Genomic DNA, 14,791 nt, shown 5'->3' on the forward strand with positions numbered 1-14,791 from the left:
GATATGTAATGTTGTAGGTACGTAATTTTTCTTTCAATTAACTTAAGTATGTTCACATTACAATATTAAAATACCTACAAAAACACAAAAATATATATATATAATTAGTTGACTTAACGAAACGTACGCACTTTACAAACTTATTCCTAATAAGTTGACGGCATGACAATAGAATAATTGCTGTAGGTATAATTTTATTGTAAGGGTGTTAGCAACTAAGGCCGGAATTACAATAGCCCGTCCATCCGTCATCCGTCATCCGTCCTGTCAATTACGTGACCTGCACCCAATAAGATGGACCGAAAAATGTCATCCACTCGTACGTCTAAAGCTTGGTAACTTTATACTTTCGACGGGTGAACGGATGAAACTATAACCTCCTAATGTCTTCTAGGTGTTTGCATATAAAATATTATGTTAAAATGTATTAAAGTTTGTTTAATTGTTTAGGTGATTCCAAAGTCATTTCTTAACTTACGTTTAGACACATTTTGAAAGCTCTTCTTTGAAACAAAAATGGTATATAAGTCACGGAAGTATTATAATTACGTATTGTAACTCTGGAAATGTGAAAATAAATACCGAAAAAAAACTCTGAGTTTAATGAGTTTCAAATACTTACTTTACATAATTGTTTAAGTAATATAATTACAGATGATAATTTTTTTTACCCCAAATTGTTAAGTTTTCTCAACAGTTGTCAGCATTGACATGGAGAAATATTACTATGACGGACGAACGGAGTGTTGTAAATCGCCAGCCGACCTCCGTAGTGTAGTCGGATGCACACCGGCTTATGGTGGGAGAGGTTCTGGGTTCGAGTCCCGGGTAAGACATGGGAGTAAAATTGAGACTTATTCAAAATATACACTTGCGATAAAAGATGATGAAAAAGAATAATGAAATTGCTATTTATGGCTAAACGGATACCGCTCAAGACCAAAATCCAAGCAGTGAAGTGAAGTTGTATATCGTTTGCCGGCTGACGGACGAACGGATGACGGACGGATGCGACGGGCTGTTTTAATTCAGGCATTACAATTTAAGTGTAGCAATACAGAATTAAATCTTTATATATAAAAATCTCGTGTTACGATGTTTGTCCAGGCTAATTTCTGAAACTACTGCATTGATTTTAATGAAATTTCGCACAAATATTTGTAACTTAGTCAAACTTTATGTATAGGCTACATTTTATTTCGATTAATGACAGCGTTTACCGAAAATCAGCTCCCAAGGGTGGTTAAGCATTGGCAACAGTGGGTACTCCATCTCCATGACAACGGGATTTTGCATTGTTTATGCCTTCTGCGTCTTCATGGCAACGGGCATCGGTTAGATCTATTTTTTTTTAAATTCAAGGGATATTTCTGTATAGATTTAATTATTATTTTATGTAAAATTATTTAAATTTAAAAATATATTTTTGCGAAATACCACTGACTGACTCATTACGATTGACTTGAAATCTTTCAACCGATTGAAACTTAGCATAGTTACTAATTTTGTGATGTATGTAGACGCTAACTAAGATATGATTTTCCGAAAATCAGCTCCCAAAGGGAGTTTTGGGGGTGTAAAATATCAAAATTCCAGTTTTTGGTAGAAAATCACCATGGCAACGGCAGTTGCTTTGTTGATGCTTCATTCGTCTCTATGGCAAAAACTAATTCACTGTTAATGCAGTCCTCATCACCGTTAAAATTTTACGGGGACTTTAAATATCAAAAATTTTCAATTTTATATCCTCCAGACTTGAACTTGACAGTAATGTTCCTCATGTTATGCAGGATGACGTTTTCCGAAAATCAACTCCCATGTGTGGTTAAGCCAGGGCAACAGTGGGACAGCGGGTTCTTGCATTGTTTATGCCTTCTGCATCTCCATGGCAACGAGCATTGCTTTGATTTTTTTCATTCGAGGTGCAGCAGTGGCGTACCCACAAGGAGGGGCATGTATAATGAGCGGCGCAAGTGTTCTGCCTGTAGACTGCCGTAGCGAAGTACGGGTACATCAGTTGTACCTTTGAATATATATACTGTATAGAAGTCGCGAGTGGATAGTATTTACTCTACGTTTTTCAGGAACGTATGATGAGCAGCTTGGGAACTTCACCGCTGCAGTGCGCTGCCGTAACACCCTGTATCGTCTTAGTTGTTATTTACACGTTAGAGTGCAGCACTGTCGCCCGCTGTCATTCCCCGCACCCCCCACCAATCATTCACTGCAGCTCAAGGTCGTTCAACGGGAGGGGGAAGGGGTGTTTGAAGAGTTCGACACTTGTCTGCTAGGGACCACCACAAGTCGATGCCCTAGAGATGGTGGCGATTGCGGCGGTGAATTAACCAACTACCTCAAAACCGTATTAGAAATTTTAACCTGGGCTGGCGACTTCTATACAGTATATATATTCAAAGGTTGTACGTTGCGTGCTTGAGAATCGGGAAATCATCGGTGCTACTAGTTTTCTCTCCGGTACATTACAAAGGATTGTAAGAAATTTTTGTCGAAATTAATTGCATTTTATTTCATTTATTATTACTGTAAATGGGATATTTAGTCTCATTTTTTCCCTATTAGTATAGCCGTGCGAAGCTGGGTCGGGCGGCTAGTATATTATATATACATAAAATTATATTGTTCTATTACAATATTCGCTAAAAACCCCTACACATTGAGTTGAGGCCATTAAGCTACTGACTCAAACACAACTTCACACCACGTTGCACTCAACGAGGTCCCTTTCATCTGAGGCGAGAAATTTACATTTCAGCTTTTCAATGTTTGTAACAGTCGTTTAAAATTACGCACCTTGCGATAATCGAACTTTTTTCTTCGTGTTATACGTACAGATGTACATGAAAGTACTCGACTTGACAAAACGACCAAAAAACGTCCCATCCCCCCCCCCTCCCGTTTTAATAGTTTTATAGAGTTTTGTATGAAATTAGGTCGCAACCACTACTGTTACTCAATGCCCCATTCTACTAAGCAAATCTAAAACATAATCAAAGTAAAGTTGAACTGATTATTCCATAGACCAATCACAGCGATTTGAGAATTTAGACTGACCTATCATGAACCAACCACTGCAATTCAAATTTGTTTACGTTTACTCACCAATTGGGAGGCTTGTTGACGTTATTTCTCTCGTTGCTCTGTGTTTAGAAATTGAGCTCGAATGACATGAGTGTTCATAATTTTCTTGCCTTATTTCGGGGGGGGGGGGGGTTGAACCCCCAAAACACCCCCCCTGGGTACGCCTATGCCTCTGGTTTCTTTCGCAGACAAGAATAGGTCTATATTATTTATTTACTCGACGCCATGGACTTAGAATGGATATAGAACGAATGCGCAAGCTGCGCATTAAAAAAAAATGTGTCATGGCGTTTGATAGATGTCGCGTATATTAAGGTACAAATATTCGTTTCACTTTCAATTACAAGGTTTCAATACTAATTTTGATATTACTAACTAATATATATATATAATATTTCGCTGCGCATAGTAATTATTGGAGTGCAATTAATTTGAAAACTAACACAAACTTGTGTTTATAACAGCTGATTTTAACAGTTCTGGAGGCAAAACGTGAGAAACGATAGCTGGATCCACTCAAGATAATAATAGGCTTATACATTATACTGTCAGTTTATTAAAGTGATCAGCCACAAGCCAACGCACTCGTCTGTCTCCCGCGTAAAATGGCTCGCTTGTGTTTGCAATGGAGCGCTGCACGTAGTTCCGACGGCCGGTCACAGATGGCGACACCAGTTGCGGCGCTCGCACGCTCGCCACCTCCGCGGCGGGTCCAGCTTTCTAGTCTCGCCCGCACCACCTACAGTCATGCGTTCGGCGACGAGGCCAACGCATGGGTGCTGTGTGTCCGCGACCTGTGCAGTCGCGTCGGCGCGTGTGCTCTGACACGTTGTTGTTGTTTTTGTTGTTGTGAGGGGTAACAGGTGTGCGTGCGTGCAGCGGGAAGTTATGCTCCGCGCCGCCACATGACGCGGCCGTCGGCTGCGCGGGAAAAAACTCTTCTGCCAAGATCTGCGCATACACCCCGAGCACGTGAGTGACTAGTTGCACTTCAGTCGAATAGGCCACTGTAAACAAACACACTCGGGCAAAAGCGCGAAACACAACCTTCTAAGCAAGAGTTTTCTCTACTCTGTGCAATACTGTTATATGAATTAAGTGTTAAAATAATAATTTTAATATGTCATGACATTTTTTTTTCCCATTCCAATTTAATTTTATGTACTAAGAAATTACAGCCATACATTTTAACATAAACAGGCAAATTTTTTATTTTAAAAAAAATGTTAGGTATCCAGGATCGTGACATTTGTATCAGCATTTAAAATAAATACGTTGCTATCGCTGGACTTAACTAACTACATCATCTTTAGATCGAAGACCACAACGTCAGAATTTCTTGTAGAATTTTTTAACAGTCTAAGTTGAAAGTGTTAATTATTTTTTCTCCTTTAAATAAAATAACTATGTTGCATTGAAAATAAGGTCTTTAGAAACGAGAAGTAATTGAAAATAAGGTCTTTAGAAACGAGAAGTAATGTGTATAAGGAAAGGACTTATCCATGGCCTTTAGAAAAGAGCTATCCCAGAATTTAACTGAAAAATTTTCGATTAACTGATTTCTGGATGGGCGAATTAGGATTCGAACCCTAGTAGTTCGGCGTGGTGGATCAGTGTATTATCACTGCGTTACTGCGCTCTACATTTTTTTTAAAGGTACATATTTATTTTCTTGAATGCACCCCATCCACACGTTGTTAAGAAATGCAACCGACTGTTCAGCTATTTTAAGATCTGCCAGGAGTGGAACGGCCAATCGAGGCTATTCTTACCACCTGCGCGCCAGTTAATACAACTCTTATTCGGTGTGGTGAACTCATTTGCAACACAACGCACCAGTGGCGGATACAGGAATTTAATCCGGGAGGGGATTAAAAAATAATAATTTTGTACTCATAAAATTTAGTCAACAAGGGATTTGGACAGTTACATTATTATTCTCAACACGCATGACTGCATTTGTGGTTTCTGATTCCAGGTGTGGTAACAACTCACCTTGCGTCACCCAATATAACATTCTTTCTTCACCCCCATATCTAGCATCCTTCTTTAAAAAAACTTCAGGGTGGTTGGGGGGGGGGGGGGGTTTGTTGTATAACCTCCGTATCCTACTGCAACGCATCACTCAAATAACAATGCAAAGTTGTTCTTGATATAATTTATCTCCCTATGCTACAGTTAAGAATGCTCATCACCTAATTGTGATATAGTGTAAACAAATTTAAAATGCATACATGAATGCTTATATCAGTCAATGATGTTCCTTACAGTAGACGAAGGATACCTGAAACTGGTACTAGTCCAGGTTAGTTTTTTTTTCCTTCGTGACAGCTATGAAACTTGAAGGCGTTTAAAAACAAATATTTGTCAACTTCAAGTTAATATCTTGTATTTATTCCGCACCTGCTTTGGATGATTTGAAATGGTCCGATTTGCCTAACACAACTTATGCGAAATTAATTCGCCCCCCCCCCCTTTTTTTTTCTCTTGTGTCTGCGATGTTAGGAAATTTGGTAACGTCAAGGTCAAATATCCTTCGATAAATATTCTAAACTTCATGTTTTCATACGAATGTAATTATTTAACTTGTTTTAACTCATACTTTAAATAAGTGCTTTACTTAGGCAGAACAAATTTACCGCCAAACAAACAAACCTAATGTTAATGTTGTGACTGCAAACTTGTTTATCTTTTTTTTTAATCTAAAATATTTATTATCGTGGTTGCAAAAGAGACAAATAATTTTTTTCCGAAGCGTTGCCCTTTGATTTCACATACAATTTTCATTGTCAGCGTCCGTGGGCGGTTGCCCGTTACACCTCACTGCAAAGGTCACTGGTCGAGTGGTGGAGCCTAACATTCACTGAACTGGTAGCTAGTTCCGGACATTTCCGAAGTTCCCCTCTCGTTCGTGAAACTTCGTGGTTGAGATACAAAAAAAAAACACACCATTTTGCGGGATAATTTTTTTGTGAGTGTAACATCTGAGCTCTCGGTGCACGACATTTTGTGGGAGTAATTTTGTGAATTCGACGGAAATCGCATGGAACGGAAATGTGTTACCACGGTGCTGCCATCTGTGGCGGATGGCGGTAGAACCAAAGTTCAAAAAGCCAAAGGGAAACTTTATAGTATTAACTGTTTAATGAATTTCAACATAATGGCAATATTTAAATAAAATTAATTTTTCGAAAATCAGGCCCGAAGCTGGGGTTTAGTATTTTTTTAAGTTTTTTTCTTCTTCATTTTATCGGAGCCGTTTCATTAAATAGTTTAAAATTTATGTCTGAAAATTGAATGATTCAACAGTCGACGTAGCTGTTTCGACAGTGAATTCTAGCTGTGGGTGTGGAAACTATGTGTCAAGAAATGTAATTGAAAACACATTTCACGTATATTTATCACGCTCGGCATTATTATTAAGAATTTTATGCTAAACGTCGTGCCTGAGTTTGGTATTATTATAAGGGTTTTTGTGACATGAGAAAACATTAATTTGCTCGTTATCGAGGTTATATATTACACATATCTAGCGAGTACTGAAAGACTTGTTCGCATTTTTTCTTTCGATTTAAGAGTATTTTTTTAAATATTGCTGACATAATCTAAACAACCTTTCATATAAGTTATAATCACCTAGATGTTTAAAAACCAATATCCCCCGAGGAAAAAAAACAAACAAATTTTTGCTGTAACTTTAAATATTTTAACAACGATTTTACGTATTATTTATGTAACTAGCCTAACTTAACTAATTTTTCATTTTAGTGCGATCTCCTAGACGTGCAAAAATCTACCCTACAAGTAAAAAAAAAAGAACAATTTCCTGTGAAAATTGAATGTAACGAACCTAATCTTGCATCAGTACAAAAAAAAATTTGAAGGTGCACGAACGCGGTTTATTCGGGCTTCTGACTACTTGTAAGTGCTCAGACTGTTTGCTTATCAGACAACACTGCGACACAGTGTGCCGCAAACTGTATTGTCATCATAGCAGTTGCGGGCCTCGTGGTCCGTATGCCAGAACAAAGCATCGAACCAAGGGCCCGCGAAGAGTTCCAGGCCGCGGATTGCCGCCCACTACCTCTTGTTTTAAAATAGAGTTTATGTGTGGATGTCTGTGAAAATATGATGCTGAGTTACTTCTATAGTGTTGTTTAACTTGTATCCTTTGGTGGGGGCGGTCGGGGCTTTAAAAACCTACCCCCTGCTGAGGGCTATTTGTGGATAAGAAAGTGGGGAGAGAGAGAAAAAAAAGAAAAAAAAGAATGAGCTTTAGAAACGGGTTCGAGTCCCAATGTGAGCAGTTTCAGTCATACTGCCTGCCCGGTGCTCTAGTTGCCAGAGTTAACAGCCTGGATATGCAGAGAGCGTGTATGTGTGTCAGCGTTGAAAGATTGTGTAGTTTTGTCATTTTAGATTTTTTCCCTCTTTTTCCCCCTCTCTCTCCCTTCCTTCCTCTTTTCTTTTTCTTTTTCTTTTACTTTTGAGTCTTTCATTTCTGGGCTCTCAGAATGTGATGATGATGTTGATGATCGGTTTCGGCGCGCGGGAGTGAAAGGCCCAGCCCCTGCTTCCAGGTATGCTTCCCGCTACTGATGTGAATTATTGTGGAGATGAGTGAAGTGACACACTGCACAGGGCGACAGCCCCGCCCAATACGACCACTGGGAGCTCTCCCCGCGACAGGCCGCCACTCGAGTCCCTCGCACGCTCCAGGAGACCGCCGGCCATGTGGTAGCACAGCCAGTGCTCTGGCTCGCCGCTGTAGCGCACAGACTCGCGGCCGGGTTTCCCGATACGAGAGGTTAGAGTAGGCACCACCGTCCCGCCTCCCCCTGCACTCGTTGCGGTCAATGCCAGAGTCGAGGGTTCGCACACCGGTGACCCCAGATGTTCCTGTCTCGCCTTGCACTACCGGCTTGGAGCCCCCGAGAGAACTCGCGACTGTCGCACCGCGGGCGCGCGCAGGCGCCAGTACAGCCGCGGCGTGTTGAACGCCGCGCCCGCCTGCCCTGCTCGCTCTTCGAGGCACCTTTAACGACTGCGTCCTCTTAGATTTGCCTTTGTCGACCTCCTGTGGCCGCACACTTTTGACCCGCAGTGCGGAGCTCCTCGGGCAGCGTGCACTGAGTCTATTGGCTGTGGAACGATCTGTGGGTCGGTGGTGTTGCGTATCCCCTTCCCTCTCTTTCAGGCGTGAGTGCGGGGTTGGTCCCGGAGTCTGTGGTGCGTGGCTCGACCCCCGCACCGAGTCCCCACGGCCGGGAGCCGTGAGCAGCCAGCGCACGAGTCCCGCCAGTCTCCGTGGTGCGCTCAGGGTGCTGCGAGACGTGGGCGTTTGTAGCTAACGACCTCCTCCGGGTCGTAGCCCCCCAGTTCTCGAATTAGGGCGTTTCTGTGCGCCCTGGCAGTGTTGTAGAATTTTATGTTCCTATTGAGAACCATCTGTGAGATGAGGTGCATGTTTGTAAGTCTGTGCAGAGTTCGAATGCGTGTGTATCGATTCATGCCAGTGATGAGTCGCAGGGCTTGGTTTTGTGCGACCTGGAGTCGCTGGATGGTGCGGGTGGCTGCATAACCCCACACCTCGATGTAAGTGAATCTCAGGTTTCTCGGTCCTCTGGATGGACAATCTTTTATCTTTGCTGTGTTATTACTGCACCTCAGCACTCTTCTTAGCACCGCATAGACGGTTTACCTTCTCTCTCTGTGCCTCGGTTTGCAGAACTTGAGCATGATCGAAACAGACACCTCGCACGGGCGATCAGCAAGTACAGCACTAGTTGCTATAAGGCTATCGGATACAATCAGACAAGATGCGACCCGATATGTCGTGACACGTGATGCCTCGCGATATGTTAACTCCCTGTCCTTGCAACAGCTTAATGAGGTATTTTCGTTACTTCGTTTCTTCCCGCATTATTCTTGAAATCAAATTATTTCGTGATTCTCCTTCAAAAAAAGGATTATATAAAATAGGGAATTCCTGCTTGTTCTAAACATACATACGTACCTACTAGTCGATCTGCATACAAAACCATACTCAGGAAAAATCAATCAAAATACTATACAAGTGAATATTTACTCAAATAAAGTAACAGTGAAAAAGCATATTCAACTAGTCCGCTGTACACACAATACGATTATTTTTAAATACTAGCGCGAACGCAGAACACTGCAGCCATCAGACAGTCTGCTCGCGACGAATTTGGAGCAGTCATTCGATGTTGTCGCCTCGGATATGATCGCGACTGTTTTGTCGATAATCCCATCAGATGGCTCGCATACTCGAAGTATATATCGCCGTTCTTTACCTGCTGTCATTTGAACAGTCGGGATACAGAACGACATTTCCCGCACCGGTATGAGGAAACACAGCTGACGTTGCCGTAGATATTTGTTACACAATAAACACCTTGTAATCTACTAAATGGTATTCGGTGGGTTTTTTTCCCTTCAGTTTTATCTATAAATATTGTTATATCTAATGGAAACAACAAAATTTTAAAATACATTAAGCCAATGTTAATTTGAAGTAACGTAGGTTTATAACATTGAAAGGATTTTTGAAATCGGGCCAGTATGTTTCAGGTTTTCTTCTTCCAAACACACACACACGCGCGCTCTAATTATAACGTTGTTTTTTGTGTGTATTAAGGGCGCTACCTACACGTGCACACATACTGTGGAGTATCAGACAGCTGCTCTCAGTTACTTTCAAACTTTTTTTAAAGCCTTAAAACATGTACTTATGTATTTTAGATCACTTAATGTTTGCGTAGTGGTTTATCACATATATTTAAATGAGTTTGGTTTTTAAGAATGTAATTTTTTTTCTAAACAACATTATATAGTTCTGCCCGGATATGACAGTGGTATTGAAAATATGTTGCAAGAACAAAGGTGTGAAGTTGGTAACACGTACTCCAGAAACTTTGAGAATTTTTCAACCGGATTAGAATGACGTATTATGTTTTAGTGTTTGTTTTTAAGTTATATTTTAGATGTGTATATTTATAGGATTTGCTACCTTTCTTTCACTAGTATATTTTAGAAGGACATTAGGTATAGGTTCACGTGTGAGTTTTTTTTTTTGTGAAGTTTTGCAATTGGCCACTGATTCGAGAGCGGCGCTAGTGGGCGGACTGGTCGTGTGTGCTGTGTAGGAGCTTTGAATATATATACTGTATAGAAGTCGCGAGTGGATATGATTTACTCTACGTTTTTCAGAAGCGTATGATGAGCAGCTTGGGAACTTCACCGCTGCAGTGCGCTGCCGTAACGCCCTGTATCGTCTTAGTTGTTATTTACACGTTAGAGCGCAGCGCTGTCGCCCGCTGTCATTCCACGCACCCCTCATCCATCATTCACTGCAGCTCAACGTCGTTCAACAGGAGGGGGAAGGGGTGTTTGAAGAGTTCGACACTTGTCCGCTAGGGACCACCACAAGTCGATGCCCTAGAGATGGTGGCGATTGCGGCGGTGAATTAACCAACTACCTCAAAACCGTATTAGAAATTTTAACCTGGGTTGGCGACTTCTATACAGTATATATATTCAAAGGTAGGAGAGAGCAGGCAGCTGTCACTAGACAGGATCTCAGATGTGCTTATTGTACACTAAGGATTCCGCCTGTACCAACATCAGAATGTCATTCATATTCAGAGCTGAGTAATAAATACATTTTTAATAATGTTACTTGTGAAGAAAATGTGATTATAATTTCTTAATATAATTATTTTGACTCTTACAACATTTTAATTTTAAGGAAACAACTTAACCAATTTTTTAAAATAAATATGCGAATAAAGAAATGTTTTGTTGTGACAGTACTGCCACCGCCATTCTGGTCCGCACTCAGTGTTGCCACACCACGCCGCGTAGGCTTATAATTACTCGCAAGTGCGAACTTGTTGCACCAAAATGTGCTATATTAGTTTGCGTAAAACATATATATGAATTTTTATTCATAAAAAATATGATTTCATTAAGGATTTACTTTTTCTTATTGTTTTCAAAATAAACCTAACGTTTAATATGAATGGTATATTTTTATAAAAAGTCTTATTTCCAATTTTCAATTTTAAAATTGTTGTGTAGGACCGGGCAGGCGGCGCCCTCAGAAGTATAAAGATCAGCTGTGACGACGCAAGGTCGATATCGTTACTCGATGGAAATGGCGTCGAGGGTTGGGATGTGGACTTTCTCCCTGGCGACCTTGGACCGACGGCGAGGACGAGATGGTGCCGTTAGATCACAGGTCCTGCTAGCCGGCTCGTCCTGGGAACCTGCCGCGGGAATTGACGAGGGGGGCAGGGGTGCTAGTTCCCACGCGTGACCCAGACCGGCGGCGGCCCAGACGAGCGAGTCGCCGTCCTCGGGAAGTAGCCCATCGCTAGGGATAAGATTGTGCGGCGAATTTCAGATTTAAAAAAAACCGAAATAACACCGTTGAAACACGCATACGACGGTTAACACCGAAACACACGTAAATACACCACTCAGCACCAGAATTTAACCTAGTACCTGAAATCAACCAGCAAATTAAAAAAAAAAAATCTTAATTCATGTTAACATTACATAAAACGTTATCGTTCAGTATGGAACATTCCCAAAAAGTTATTAATAATCACATGAATTTTTTTACCAAAATGTATGAACTACATGGAATGTAAAAAAAATCATATTATGTTGTTTGATCTTTCATCTCATTTGTAACGTTTTTTTTTTACATTATTGACATTTGTAGTTGTATAAAAAAACATGCTTATCAATAATGATTTTATTGTATACGTGCATACTGTCAGTCGAAATGAGTCTATTTTGGTGAAATAAGTATTAACAAATATTTTAGGTTCATACGTATATTTATACGTATATATATTACACACTATTTTTTTGAACTAAGACAATGTGTGAGAATGAAAACCATAAAAAGGATCTTTTGTTTTAAAAATTAGACTGGCCTAAAAATAAAACAGCAATATCTTGTCCCTACCGATAGCTTGTGTCATTTAACTTGCTTGTTGTCTCAAATTTAACAGTCGTCAAAAGGATTGCCAGTAACACTAATGCCCCAACTATTCCTTGCAAAGTTTACGAACACAGACAATCAAGTTAATTAACTACTCTAACACTTTTGCAGAACAAAAGTGGTGGAATGATACGTATAACTTTTGGTACTACTTTTGAGAATCGTCGAAATTCAGACAAAACACGTCAGACAAGACCTCATGTGCCATGATAGATTGTTGTATTTGTGTCATATTTTTATCTTATGACTTTTATACAAATGTTTTACTGCAAAAGCATTGCATATTATGGCTCTTTTGCCGGTTTTGTCACCAAATGTGCGTGCTACACATCATCAGTTATTTGTTAAAAGTTTGTTTAACGCGTAGTTGGAGTCTGGCAATAAAATCTGCAAAAAATCGTAACCATGCGTAGGAGAATCACCTTTAAAAAATAAACAAAAAAATTAAAATTAACCTTTGGAAAAAAAGAAGTAACATATAAAAGAAATCCGGTATTTACATTAATTAAATGGTGAACCATCCGTAATAAATCCCTTTAAGAGCTAAACAGGGAATTGAAATTACCTTATTTGCTATAAAATATGTAAAAAGAAACATAATATTACATGCGTATAAAGTTACTTGTCCATAGGAATTACTAAAAAATTATATGCCCACGGAACGAAAATAAAATGGCTAATGACGGAATTTGCAATCGCTATGATTCCCAATGATCTGTAGGAATTGGCCGAAGTCAATTTCAATGACAAGTAAATGTAATAACTATACAATGTGGGTGAGGACAGACAGAACATATAAACACTTCAAGTATAACCTTGTTATAATTCTATGTAAAAGGAAGGAAAATATGTTTTAAGCAGAAAAATTTTATACGCAGATTGTGTTATTTTAGTAATGCAGTTTTGTCATCGCAAAGTTTATAATATTTATTATTCAGACTAACTGCCATATATGTTTGCTTGGAAGATGTTAACGCAAAATTCCAAATAATAGTTACCATTACTGAAAGCATACAATCCAGCTATGCTTTTTTTACAAGGTTTTCTTTTGTTTTTAATTCTAAAATTAAAATTTTGCTAAAATAAAACACCCTGCGTTGCCGAATAAAATAAGTCGTTCAAAGTAAAATGTATGTAGCCTACATTTAATAGATTAATAAAGAAAAAAAAATGGAGACGGATATCACTGAAGGGATTACGATGATAACATTTAAGTTTGTAAAATATTCTGCAAACTAAATAAAACTAGGCGAAATTTCACTATTAAGGTAGTGAAAGAATGTAATCTAATTCATGAATATGTATGCTTTATTAATTTGAAGCTAATCACAACTCAGAAATAGAGCACATTTTCATCACTTCAGTGCTACACTTATGCACAAAACAGGAAAAAAAAAGTAAAATGTTTTATCCGGGAAATTCGTTTATTTCTCTTACAGGAAAAGTTGTGGGACTGCACTATATTGTGTTCAGAGGATATATCCTTGTAGTAAAATATTATTTAATAAGTTTTTTTTTTCTCTTTTGCTTTGTGTGATGTGACAGCAGGAGTATTCCGCCGGTAATAACTCAAGTTATACGTTACGGTGGGGTGAGAAGTGTAGTGGGGCGACACAATATTTGAACGTTTATGAGTAACTTACTCTGGTGATTCGATACGTGATACGTGGTTTGCAAGGCCGTCGTGTACTGCTAAAGGAAATTCACACATTGATAAAGGTTTTGTTGACGTCAGGATCGTCGAATTTGTGGAAGGGTGGAGGGTCGGATGAGTCGGCTGTGTAGGGGGGAGGGAGGGAGGGAGGGCTGGCAAAACCATTGTGTCTCAGGCACAAGTGGGCCTCGTTTGAGTTTTGAGATTTCTAATGGAGAGACGAAAATTACGAGTCTTTTGCTAACAGAATTTATTGGAAACCTTCCCAGCTATGTGATATGGGAAAATCATGTTTGTACGTATTTATGACCACCGTAACGTGTACAGTCTTTATATATATATATATATATATTATTAAGAGCGCGGGAAGCAAGGTACCTGGCGGCCCCGCATGGCCACTGACGTCACGCGTGCATACCTTCGGGGATTAGAGAGGCCCGGCTTCGCAACCCCGGTGCCCTCCTCCCTCTGCTTTTTCATCTATCCCTTAGCGACCTTGGAATGCCGCGGGCTTTCAGAGGCCGCTGCGTGTAGTAGCGTGAATTACGCGCCGCTGTTCTGGATGCTTCGAGCGTCGGGTCGGCCCTAGAATGACGCGACGCATCACAACCACTGCAGGCGGTTCCAGAAGGACGGCCAACGGGTATAAAAGCGGTGACGCCGGTTTCTGCGGGAGTTCCGACGGGCTAATGGAGTGAAGTGCGAGTTCGGCGAGATGGGGCCGTGCGAGTGTGTGTGTGTGTGTGTGTGTGTGTGTGTGTGTGCGGACAGGTGCGTGGTAAGGGGCGAACCACTGTCGAGCCTAGCTCCAGCGAAGAGCGTGGACTTGACAGATACTTAGTGATCTGTGAACAGACATTAAGTGAGGGGATTTAATTAGTGCAATAAATTATAGTAGTAAATAAAAGTGTATAAAATTAATTGGGCTACCCTTACGAGCCCATTTTCCCCCACTCGTAACGATTTTAAATTGCGGGGTGTAAATTATTGGTACATTAAGT

General features: G+C 40.2%; 1 protein-coding gene across 1 annotated transcript in view; it reads left to right on the top strand.

Annotated features, from left to right (window-relative positions):
• The first annotated feature begins 3,840 nt into the window (after positions 1-3,840).
• The window catches only part of LOC134533813 (proton-coupled zinc antiporter SLC30A1), a 136,378-nt gene continuing 125,427 nt past the window's right edge, over positions 3,841-14,791 (top strand). Inside the window, exon 1 of the mRNA XM_063371495.1 lies at positions 3,841-4,071. The gene's annotated coding sequence lies outside the window, so the exon portion shown is untranslated. The remainder of the gene's footprint in view (positions 4,072-14,791) is intronic.

Source organism: Bacillus rossius, chromosome 7 (assembly GCF_032445375.1).
Source record: "Bacillus rossius redtenbacheri isolate Brsri chromosome 7, Brsri_v3, whole genome shotgun sequence".
In the NCBI taxonomy this organism is placed as follows: domain Eukaryota; kingdom Metazoa; phylum Arthropoda; class Insecta; order Phasmatodea; family Bacillidae; genus Bacillus; species Bacillus rossius.